The following is a 13,094-nucleotide window of genomic DNA, read 5'->3' on the forward strand; positions in this document are numbered from 1 at the left end:
TACCTTTTTGGTTGGACTGGTTAGCATATGTGTATACTTAGGTATTTTATTATAGAAAGCCCTATGTTTTGATGTATTATATGTGCGTTATATATTTATAAGTGCTATCCCTTTTTTCTAACATCACACTGGAGGGGAGGGCCGGTTACGCTATTAAGATATATAACACATAGCTTCATATGATATTATCAGCCATCTGGCCTCTCTTTCCTACTTTATTTCTTGTAGGGAGATGGTAGGAGGTTAGGGATAGCCATCGTACGAGCGGGGGCGCCATTCTCGTTTTATCTTTTAGGGTGCCAACCTCCGCATCTAGGTAGGTGTACATCCATAGGTGTTTTTTGTATTTGTTGTAGGGATATTTCACATATATCCTGACACTCTTGGTACTTAGTATAGGTTAATACACGTGTGTATCACTAGCTCTATGCTGTATCTTTGAATTTTATCTGTGTATACCAAAAATAGATTATATTTTGTCTAGTCCACCAATTGGTTATTTTGAGAGGAAATATTTGTCTCTCTTAGTGGATTGCCCTAGTATTTGGGGCTTTCTTGTTTTTGTGGGTTTTTTTTTCTATGTGTGTGATTTAATAAAGTACCTTATAACTTCCTAGCAAAAAAAAAATTTTGTTTCCAAAATTTCGCTGCTGTAAAGTAGACATGTGGGTAATGTTATTTTTTAACTATTTTGTGTCACATGACTTTCTGGTTTAACAGAATAAAAATTCAAAATTAGAAATTTGCGAAATTTTCAAAATTTTAGCCAAATTTCCATTTTTTTCACAAATAAGTGCAAAAATTATCGACCTAAATTTACCACTATCACGAAGCCCAATATGTCACGAAAAAACAATCTCAGAACCGCTAGGATTCGTTGAAGCGTTCTTGAGTTATTACCTCATAAAGGGACACTGGTCAGAATTGCAAAAAACTGCCAGGTCATTAAGATCAAAATAGGCTGGGTCATGAAGGGGTTAAGTCACATGCTGCCCATTTCCTTGTGATCCTCCTTGAGATGGTTCTACTCCTTCATTGGATTCTAGCTGTGTTTAATTAAACTGATAGGACTTGATTTGGAAAGGCACACACCTGTCTATATAAGACCTCACGTCTCACAGTGCATATCAGACCAAATGAGAATCATTTTGAATGTAATTAAGCTCATCAGTCGCTGGTTTATTTCTCTTTATATGTGTTTCCTCATTTCTTTTGTAACATCCTGTGACTGTGGGTGCTACTACTGTGCTAGAAATTTGTGAGGTTTCTTTTATTCCGTTTTTTAAATACTTTTTAAACACTTATTTTATCTCGACTGCCGTGCTGGATCAAATACTTTCTTCATCTAGTAGCTATATAAGGGGGATTTGCTGCAGAAATCTAAAAATAATTTCCTTTTATCTTATCGGGTTATTTCAGCAGCATGTGACAGTGATTGATAATGATTTGTCTAATGTAATCCTCTAATGAGAATACATCCCATTTTTGACACAAAATATGATTCTCATGCAAAGTCACATTACAGCTGGAAGAAAAAAGGTGAAAGATTCATGCTGATGGCCATATTACAATTGTGTCAGCCTCCAAAGTAAGTCATATAAGACTGACAATACATCTATACTATAATGGGTGTTCCAGTGTCAGACATTAGTGAAATATCAGTACACTTCTATGGGAGCTCCAAAAATTGCTGAGCAACTGCATGCATGGCCACCTCTCTATTCCAGCTGGTCTGAGGTGCTGCCCATTTATTGAGTTTTGTGCACAGTTCTAGAGGTGGGTCTTATCTATAATAAAAATAATAATCTTTATATAGCACCAACATATTCCGCAGCGCTTTACAATTTAGCAGTTCATATACAAGTCATATAAGTAACATTAAAAGTAATGCAATAATTAAAGCAAAATAATGACGACCCTGCCCATAAGAGCTTATAATCTACAATGAGGTGGGGGAGACACAAAATTCAGGGGCTTATTTACAACTAGAAATAGGCCCAATGCTAACGCATCAGGAGTGTGGTCCGCTATTCCCCACGGAGGCGCAGTAGCAGCCACGTCGTTACCGTGCATGCAGGTAGAGCGTGCAGTTGTGGCTTTTACTGCACTTCCGTGGGCATAGCGGAGACATGTATGTCACTTGCGCAGGCACAGTTTGTGGCCTTCTGGCTACGAAATGTGCCTGCGCAAGTGACACTGCCACGGTGCCTTATGGGATTCGGGGACAGCGGCCGGAAGTCCCAACTGAATGGGAGAATGTAGAATGTAAGTAAACATGGACAGAGTCCTCTCCCCTCTGTGCCAGTCTGTCACTGTAAACCTGTTTATCTATAACTATGTATGTAACCCCTTTCTCATGTACAGCGCCATGGAATTAATGGTGCTATATAAATAAGTAATAATAATAATAATAAACAACTGGCGAATATATATATATATATATATATATATATATATATATATATATATATGATGGTCCAGCCATCTTGAGCGAATGGGGATGGATAAAGGCTGCATAATAACAAAGGAATTGGCCGCCATGGATAACAAAGGAATTGAAGCATTTGCTCAACAGGAAAAAAAAGGCATTTAAACTGGGTGACAAAGAGGAAATTAAAATGATACAGCATGAATTGAAGCATAAAATAAAGGAGGCCCAGGATGCCTTCAGAATTAAACTTGAAAAGAAACTGTGCCACAATAATACCAGAGAGGTTTGGTCAGGAATGAAATTACTGACTGGGCTTAAGCTGAGGCCTGAAAATGATTCAGGAACAATGGACAAGGCTAATGAGATGAATGAGTATTTCAATAGATTTAGTAGTACATGTGTAATGCCAACTGATAGTGGATGGGAACTGGGTGCAAATTCTGCAACATTGATATTGGAGGATGAGCAGACTAATTTTAGAGTATCCGAGAATGATGTGAGGAGGCAGTTTAAGTCACTTAACATTGGTAAAGCTGCAGGACCAGATGGACTCAGCTCACGTGTCCTTAAAGTTTGTGCAGACCAGCTGTGTACTGTCTTTACACGCCTATTTAATGGAAGTCTACAAACACAGAGGGTACCTGTGTTATGGAAAACTTCCTGTCTGGTGCCGGTACCCAAGACGACTTCTCCTGCAACCCTAAATGACTATCGTCCTGTAGCCTTAACATCTCACGCTATGAAGGCCTTGGAAAGATTAGTTCTTGCTCACTTAAGACCGAGGGTCAATGCTTTTATCGATCCCCTTCAGTTTGCTTACATAGATTGGGGGTGGATGATGCTATTCTTTCTCTGTTACATAGGGTACATTCATTTCTGGAGACTGACGGTACCATGGTGCGAGCGATGTTCTTCGATTTCTCGAGTGCATTTAACTCCCTGCAGCCACTTTTACTACACAAAAAGATGACTGATATGAAGGTGGAGGTGGGGATGAGAAATTGGATAACTGACTACCTATCAGATCGGCCACAGTTTGTACAGATGGGCCCCCCAGGGAACGGTGCTTGCGCCCTTTCTATTCACACTGTATACTTCAGACTTTCAGTATAAATCTGAACTTTGCCACCTTCAAAAATTTTCGGATGACTCTGTGGTTGTGGGATGCATTAGGAGAGATCAGGGGGATGAGGAATATAGAAGGGTAGCGTCGAATTTCGTGGATTGGTGCAATGGTAACTATCTACAACTAAATGTTGTAGATCCTTAAGAAAACTAAGGAGTTGGTGGCCAACTATAGCAGGATTAAGTTGGAATGCTTACCGATCACTATTGCTGGTCAGGAGGTACAGCAGGTGGAGAGTTACAAATATTTGGATGTCCATTTGGATAGCAAACTGGACTGGAGATGCCACTCAGAGTTTGTCTACAAGAAGGGGATGAGCAGATTGTATTTCCTAAGGAAACTGAGGTCTTTTAATGTGTGTAGCAAAATGTTAGAAATGTTCTACCAATCTGTAGTGGCAAGTGCCATCTTTTTTGCAATCACGTGCTGGGGTAGTAGTGTGCGGGCCTCTGATGCTAATAAGCTGAATAAGATTATTAAGAAGGCAAGTTCTGCTGTGGGCTGCAATCTGGACTCTTTTGGGGAGGTAGTGGAGAAAAGAACTCTGAAAAAGTGTATGGCAATTATGAACGATAATGCACATCCACTATATGAGCTATTCATGAGACAGAAGAGCACCTTCAGTAACCGGCTAATACTTCTGAGGTGTAAGAAGGAAAAATATAGGAAATCGTTTGTGCCAACTGCTATGGGGATGTACAACAACATTAGGGTTAAACCACCAAGGTGAATGTCTACTTATTTCTCTACATTTCAGTTCACTTGTTGTGTATGTCCTATTCTAATGTATAATGTATAATGTTCTTCTGTCAACAAACATATCAACTATGTAATTCCTTTATGATTTTTATGATTTAAGTCGTGCTGCTGTGATACCATAATTTCCCACGGGATCAATAAAGTGTATCGTATCGTATCGTATCGTATGAGGCAGTCACCAGCCAGTTTTTGTTGTGCTGTTGGGTGCAGTGGAATTTGATGGAGGGTTATCTATTAGATGGATATAGGTTATCCTAAAAGTATGCCAAAACATCTGAGATTGGAATACCCCTTAAAAATGTGCTAATTACAAAACATATAAATTAAACAGTTCAACTTTACAAAACGTACAGGACTATCCATTGATTACTCACTCTCCAACAGCTAGGCAACCATTTACTAGACTAAAACCCAGGTGCTGGCAGGCAAATTTCAGTACAAATGTCAAGCACACAGAACTGGCCAATATATGGGTAGGCTCATTCTTACTCCGATTTTGTTTGTCTGTCAAATAAAGGCAGCACATGTAACTGGGCCCCACATCATTAAAAGAGGGCAGTTGAGGCTTCCACAGCCAGCAGCCATGGTTGACTTCATCCTCCTTTTATATACAAAGAAGTGGAGACTGAGGAGGAGCAGCACATACATACCTGCTAAAACAAGTCATACTAACTCAAGTCAAGCTCTCTGTCCCAGTCACTGTCGCTGCTGACGTGCTCTTCTCCTTTGCTCCCCCTCTACTATGACATGTTACTGAGATGGATTCAAGATTGAACTTTGATGGGGTTTAAAATTCAATACTAGCACCCATATAGCGTCAGCCATGTAACAGGGCAGAGGAAGCAAACTCTATCATATCCCTAAATAATACTGACCTCACACCAATCTCCTTCTTGTGCTCTTTCCTCCTCCCAGTCAATGATCAGCTAGGAATAGCACAAATAAATGAACCATAATGAGTTTAAATGGGTACCACAGGATCTACAATTGAACCATATTGTACTGCAAGTGAAATAGGATGTCACATACCTATTATATGGTTTCAACCAGTGTCTATGCAAAGGAGGTGTTTGCATGACATTGGGCTACGAGCCATTAGTGTTATGCCACTACTCTTAAAAGCTCTCATGGTGCAGAGCAAGATGGCAATAAATATATAGCTGAGTTGGAGGTTTTTTGCTCTTCAGCAATGAGTTCTGCTTTTTGGGATGCAATGATAGAGATTGATCTGGAGACCACATTGGCAACACCATGCCAAGGACTTCATGAGGGAATGTCAGTCACATTGGTCCTACTTCTAGAATTAGGTGGGTTATGGCTATTTTATATTAAGCCACACCACTGATTAAAAGCGTCTCCGCAAGATAAATAGACATGCTGCTGTCTTGAAAGAAGCACCGCATGTCCGTTTATGCAGGTCTGCTACATGCGTGTTTGTACACATAGTGGAGATGGGATTTCATAAAATCTCCTCCACAATGCTGTAACATCTGGATGCCGCGGATTGGACGCTGCGGGTGTATGCAGCGTCAAATCCGCAGCAAATACTGAAGGAATACACCCTGTTGAAACATACCCTTAATAACCTCATTGATTCCATGCCAAAGCTTGTAAATTCATGTTTATCTACGGGTAATGCTCTCAGGATGCAGCGGAAGTAGTTAAGAGAGCGGTAATACAGGTGCAAAAAAATGATAGGACAACCACTCACAGCCTAAAAATCCATGGAGGGGGTGGTTGCTTGTTTTATTGATGTACAATAGAGGCTTGTATGGGGCGCTGTTCACATACAGGTGATGCACAGCATCCAGGTTAACAGCCTATTAGTGACACCCATACTATTCGATCAGGTGGGCTGCCCAGTGCTATCCAAATGCATCCCATGTGAACAGACACCAAAGATTACAAGACCAAATGGGCCCAGCTGTACCCTGAAAAATAAAGTGCAAAAATACATATAAAAATGGGAATGAATAAAAAAAGATACTCCAGCATAGAAAAATATAAAATTTCATCAATAATGGAAAAAAATTATAAAACAGGCACAATGCAGACAACATATAGATCTCAGAGAGCTGCCAACTGATGCGTTTCAACACTCCGGTCTTAATCGTGTAACCATGATTAAGACCGGAGTGTCAAAGCGCTTCGGTTGGTAGCTCTCTGGGATCCATATGTTGTCCACATTGTGCCTGTTTTTATTAATTTTTTCCATTAAAGATGAAGTTTTAGATTTTTCTACTCTAGAGTACCTTTTTTCTTCAATGTTTGGAACTTGAGCCCAGGTGGCTCCGTGCCTGGAACTCATTCTTGGAAAGAGACTGCAAATGGTGAGCTGATGCCTCCTGTTCCCCATTCTATTTTTACATATAAAAATATGAGGTATTAGTCGATATTTTGGCCAAGATATGCAAGCTCGCACCCGTGTCAAGGGTCCTCACGCTTGCGAGTCCTAACACTGAACAGCAAAACTTCAAAAAGAGGACTAATACACCAAAAATTCAATAACAGAAGAAAGGAAGCAATGTTGAGGAGTGTATATTTCATTTAAATGTTTGAAATGAATTCATAAAATAGCCCCTTTTCCCCCTAGGACATGTAAACATAAGAACCTAGAGATTAAGAAAATAATCCATGATTTTTTTTTTATTTGACAAATATTTTCTGACATTTATTTTAATAAAGACATATTGAAGCAGTGGCATAGAAATTGAGGTTTTAATGTGAGAGTTAGCAAAAGGCTTCTCGCAGGTTTCGCCCAGAGGTGAGAAATGCATTAACAGCTTCCTTTGACAAGGCCATCCCCTCACTGACATATTTCTGAGTTTTTGTCTCTATTTCTGCTATGTCAACTTTAAATTAATCTGATAACTGACTTAATTGAATTCTGCTGTCAGATTCCAGTCTGCACGTTACTGCATAAACAGAGGATGACATCAGAGGCTTACTCACGGAACTGGAGACAAGAATTGCTGGACTTGTGACAAGAAGTAATCCAGTCTTTAGGCATTACCTTGTGGTCAGGGTGAAAATTAAAACTGTATCCCTTCATGTAACAATTTATATCATTTTAATTTGGGCAGCGCACTTAATTTTTAATTAAAGTGTATTTACAATATATACCTATATTATTAATGCAGAGGTATTAGCAATATACCGTATATACTCGAGTATAAGCAAATTTTTGGGCTGAAAGTGCCCCTCTCGGCTTATACTCGAGTCAAGGTGGGTGTCAGGGTCGTCGGGTGAGGGGGTGAGGGTGCTGAGGCATACTCACCTAGTCCCGGCGATCCTTGCGCTGTCCCTGCCGTCCCACGGTCTTCTGTGCTGCAGCGTCTTCCCCTCTTCAGCGGTCACGTGGGACCGCTCATTAAAAAAATGAATAGGCAGCTCCACCTCCCATAGGGGTGGAGCCGCGTATTCATTTCTCTAATCAGCGGTGCCGGTGACCGCTGATAGAGAAAGAGGCTGCGGCACCGAAGACCAGGCAGAGGGAGCGTGAGGATCGCTGGGACCAGGTAAGTATGTAATATTCACCTGTCCGCGTTCCAGCCACCGGGCGTCGCTCCATCTTCCCGACGCCTCCATCTTCCCGGCGTCTGCGCTCTGACTGTTCAGGTCAGAGGGCGCGATGACGCATATAGTGTGCGCGGCGCCCTCTGCCTGATCAGTCAGCGCAGAGACGCCGGGAAGATGAGGCGCCGGGACCGGACGGTGGGAGCTGCAAGCAAGAGAGGTGAGTATGTGTTTTTTTTTTTATTGCAGCAGCAGAAGCGGCACAGATTTATGTGGAGCATCTATGGGAAAATATGAACGGTGCAGAGCACTATATGGGGCACAGGTATGGGGCACAATGAACGGTGCAGAGCACTGTATATGGGGCACAGCTATGGGGCACAATGAACGGTGCAGAGCACTGTATATGGGGCACAGCTATGGGGCACAATGAACGGTGCAGAGCACTGTATATGGGGCACAGCTATGGGGCACAATGAACGGTGCAGAGCACTATATGGGGCACAGATATGGGGCACAATGAACGGTGCAGAGCACTGTATATGGGGCACAGCTATGGGGCACAATGAACAGTGCAGATCACTGTATATGGGGCACAGCTATGGGGCACAATGAACGGTGCAGAGCACTGTATATGGGGCACAGCTCTGGGGCACAATGAACGGTGCAGAGCACTGTATATGGGGCACAGCTATGGGGCACAATGAACATACATAGTAACATAGTAACATAGTTAGTAAGGCCGAAAAAATACATTTGTCCATCCAGTTCAGCCTATATTCCATCATAATAAATCCCCAGATCTACGTCCTTCTACAGAACCTAATAATTGTATGATACAATATTGTTCTGCTCCAGGAACGGTGCAGAGCACTGTATATGGGGCACAGCTATGGGGCACAATGAACGGTGCAGAGCACTGTATATGGGGCACAGCTATGGGGCACAATGAACGGTGCAGAGCACTATATGGGGCACAGATATGGGGCACAATGAACGGTGCAGAGCACTGTATGGGGCACAGCTATGGGACAAAATGAACGGTGCAGAGCATTGTATATGGGGCACAGATATGGGGCAATAATGAACGGTGCCGAGCACAGTATGGGGCATAGATATGGGACAAAATGAACGGTGCCGAGCACAGTATGGGGCACAGCTATGGGACAAAATGAACGGTGCAGAGCACTATATAAGGCACAGCTATGGGGAAATATGAACGGTGCAGAGCACTATATGGCACAGCTATGGGGAAATAATGATCTATTTTTATTTTTGAAATTCACCGGTAAATGCTGCATTTCCACCCTAGGCTTATACTCGAGTCAATAAGTTTTCCCAGTTTTTTGTGGCAAAATTAGGGGGGTCGGCTTATACTCGGGTCGGCTTATACTCGAGTATATACGGTATATCTACAGGTGCATATGTGGACAAAGAACCCATAGGTGATGGAGCCACATAAGTATTTCACTTAATCCTTAACACATAAAACATGTTTACAGTTCCAGCAGTCATGGACGAGGTGGTCATTCCAGAAAATAGGGTCAGAAATTCAAGGCATTATTAACCCCTTTACCCCTGAGGGTGGTTTGCACGTTAATGACAGGCCAATTTTTACAATTCTGACCGCTGTCCCTTTATGAGGTTATAACTCTGGAACGCTTCAACGGATCCCAGTGATTCTGACATTGTTTTCTCGTGACATATTGTACTTCATGATAGTGGTAAAATTTCTTTGATATTACCTGCGTTTATTTGTGAAAAAAACGGAAATTTGGCGAAAATTTCGCAATTTTCCAACTTTGAATTTGTATGCAATTAACCCCTTTCTGACATTAGACGTACTATCCCGTCGAGGTGGGGTCAGGTGCGATCAGCAGTGCTCACGGGGGGAGCGCTGCCGATCGCGGCCGGGTGTCAGCTGCCTATCGCAGCTGACATCCGGCACTATGTGCCAGGAGCAGTCACGGACCGCCCCCGGCACATTAACCCCCGGCACACCGCGATCAAAGATGATCGCGATGTGCCAGCGGTACAGGGAAGCATCGCGCAGGGAGGGGGCTCCCTGCGGGCTTCCCTGAGCCCCACACTGCAACGCGATATGATCGCGTTGCTGCGAGGGTCTCTTACCTCCCTCCCTGCCTGCTCCAGCCCCGGATCCAAGATGGCCACGGATCCGGGTTCTGCAGGGAGGGAGGTAGCTTCACAAAGCCTGCTCAGAGCAGGCACTGTGGAGCCTGCAGTGCTGCATGTCAGATCGGTGATCTGACAGAGTGCTGTGCAAACTGTCAGATCTTCGATCTGTGATGTAACCCCCGGGACAAAATAAAAAAGTTTAAAAAATTTTTTCCAAATGTGTAAAAAAAAAATAAAAAAAAATATTCCTAAATAATGAAAAAAAAAATATTATTCCCATAAATACATTTCTTCATGTAAATTTAAAAAAAAAACAATAAAAGTACACATATTTAGTATCGCCGTGTCCGTAACGACCCGACCTATAAAACTGGCCCACTAGTTGACCCCTTCAGTAAACACCGTAAGAAAAAAAAAAAGAGGCAAAAAACAACGCTTTATTATCATACTGCCGAACAAAAAGTGAAATAACACGCGATCAAAACGACAGATAGAAATAACCATGGGACTGCTGAAAACGTCATCTTGTCCCGCAAAAAACGAGCCGCCATACAGCATCATCAGCAAAAAAATAAAATAGTTATAGTCCTGAGAATAAAACGATGCAAAAATAATTATTTTTTCTGTAAAATAGTTATCGTATAAAAGCGCCAAAACATAAAAAAATTATATAAATGAGGTGTCGCTGTAATTGTACTGACCCGAAGAATAAAACTGCTTTATCAATGTTACCAAACGCGGAACGGTATAAATGCCTCCCCCAAAAGAAATTCATGAATAGCAGGTTTTTGGTAATTCTTCCTGACAAAAATCGGAATAAAAAGCGATCCAAAAATGTCACGTGCCCGAAAATGTTACCAATAAAAACGTCAACTCGTCCCGCAAAAAGCAAGACCTCACATGACTCTGTGGACCAAAATATGGAAAAATTATAGCTCTCAAAATGTGGTAACGCAAAAAATATTTTTTGCAATAAAAAGCGTCTTTCAGTGTGTGACGGCTGCCAATCATAAAAATCCGCTAAAAACTCGCTATAAAAGTAAATCAAACCCCCCTTCATCACCCCCTTAGTTAGGGAAACATTAAAAAAATGTATTTATTTCCATTTTCCCATTAGGGCTAGGGTTAGGGCTAGGGTTAGGGCTAGGGTTAGGGTTAGGGCTAGGGTTAGGGCTAGGGTTAGGGCTAGGGTTAGGGTTAGGGCTAGGGTTAGGGCTAGGGTTAGGGCTAGGGTTAGGGTTAGGGCTAGGGTTAGGGCTAGGGTTAGGGCTAAGGTTAGGGCTAGGGTTAGGGCTAGGGTTGGGGCTACAGTTAGGGTTGGGGCTAAAGTTAGGGTTAGGGTTTAGATTACATTTACAGTTGGGAATAGGGTTGGGATTAGGGTTAGGGGTGTGTCAGGGTTAGAGGTGTGGTTAGGGTTACCGTTGGAATTAGGGTTAGGGGTGTGTTTGGATTAGGGTTTCAGTTATAATTGGGGGGTTTCCACTGTTTAGGCACATCAGGGGCTCTCCAAACACGACATGGCGTCCGATCTCAATTCCAGCCAATTCTGCGTTGAAAAAGTAAAACAGTGCTCCTTCCCTTCCGAGCTCTCCCATGCGCCCAAACAGTGGTTTACCCCCACATATGGGGTATCAGCGTACTCAGGACAAATTGTACAATAACTTTTGGGGTCCAATTTCTCCTGTTACCCTTGGGAAAATAAAAATTTTGGGGCAAAAAGATAATTTTTGTGAAAAAATATGATTTTTTATTTTTACGGTTCTGCATTATAAACTTCTGTGAAGCACTTGGTGGGTCAAAGTGCTCACCACACCTCTAGATAAGTTCCTTAGGGGGTCTACGTTCCAAAATGGTGTCACTTGTGGGGGTTTCAATGTTTAGGCACATCAGTGGCTCTCCAAACGCAACATGGCGTCCCATCTCAATTCCTGTCAATTTTGAATTGAAAAGTCAATCGGCGCTCCTTCTCTTCTGAGCTCTCCCATGCGCCCAAACAGTGGTTTACCCCCACATATGGGGTATCAGCATACTCAGGACAAATTGTACAACAACTTTTGGGGTTCCTTTTTGTCCTGTTACCCTTGGTTAAAAAAAACAAATTGGAGCTGAAGTAAATTTTTTGTGAAAAAAAGTTAAATGTTCATTTTTATTTATAGTGGATGCTTTCCTGAAACGGAAAGTACTTGCAAGCAGCATAATACAAAGAATAGCAGGTTTACCCAGAATCCTTTGCAGTAGGCGGAGCTATGCAAATCATCTCTTTCCACCCCATTCTAATCCACAGCGCTTGGAACCGCCAAGCGTGCAATGCTGCGGATTAGTTTTTAAATTTACACAGCCAACCAATTCCTACCTGTGGACACGTGTTTCGGGCTTTAGGCCCTCATCAGCACAGGGCTGGAATTGGTTGGCTGTATGGAGTGGGGCTCGGTGAGCAAGCGATACATATATGCTAGCCACCTTAGGGAGAGACCCAAGTTGGGCTAAATGTAGCGGGACGAAAGAGTCTCTTTCAAGGTAACAGGAGAAATTGGACCCCAAAAGTTGTTGTCCAATGTGTCCTGAGTACGCTGATACCCCATGTGATGGCGTAAACCCCTGTTTGGGCACACGGGAGAGCTCGGAAGGGAAGGAGCACTGTTTTACTTTTTCAACGCAGAATTGGCTGGCATTGAGATCGGGCGCCATGTTGCGTTTGGAGAGCCCCTGATGTGCCTAAACAGTGGAAACCCCCCAATTATAACTGAAACCCTAATCCAAACACACCCCTAACCCTAATCCCAACGGTATCCCTAACCACACCTCTAACCCAGACACACCCCTAATCCCAACCCTATTCCCAACCGTAAATGTAATACAAACCCTAACACTAACTTTATCCCCAACCCTAACTTTAGCCCCAACCCTAACTGTAGCCTTAACCCTAGCCCTAACCCTAGCCCTAACCCTAACCCTAGCCCTAACCCTAATGGGAAAATGGAAATAAATACATTTTTTAATTTTTCCCTAACTAAGGGGGTGATGAAGGGGGGTTTGATTTACTTTTATAGCGGGTTTTTTAGCGGATTTTTATGATTGGCAGCCGTCACACACTGAAAGACGCTTTTTATTGCAAAAAATATT

The sequence above is a fragment of the Ranitomeya imitator genome, chromosome 6, assembly GCF_032444005.1.
Source record: "Ranitomeya imitator isolate aRanImi1 chromosome 6, aRanImi1.pri, whole genome shotgun sequence".
Lineage (NCBI taxonomy): Eukaryota > Metazoa > Chordata > Amphibia > Anura > Dendrobatidae > Ranitomeya > Ranitomeya imitator.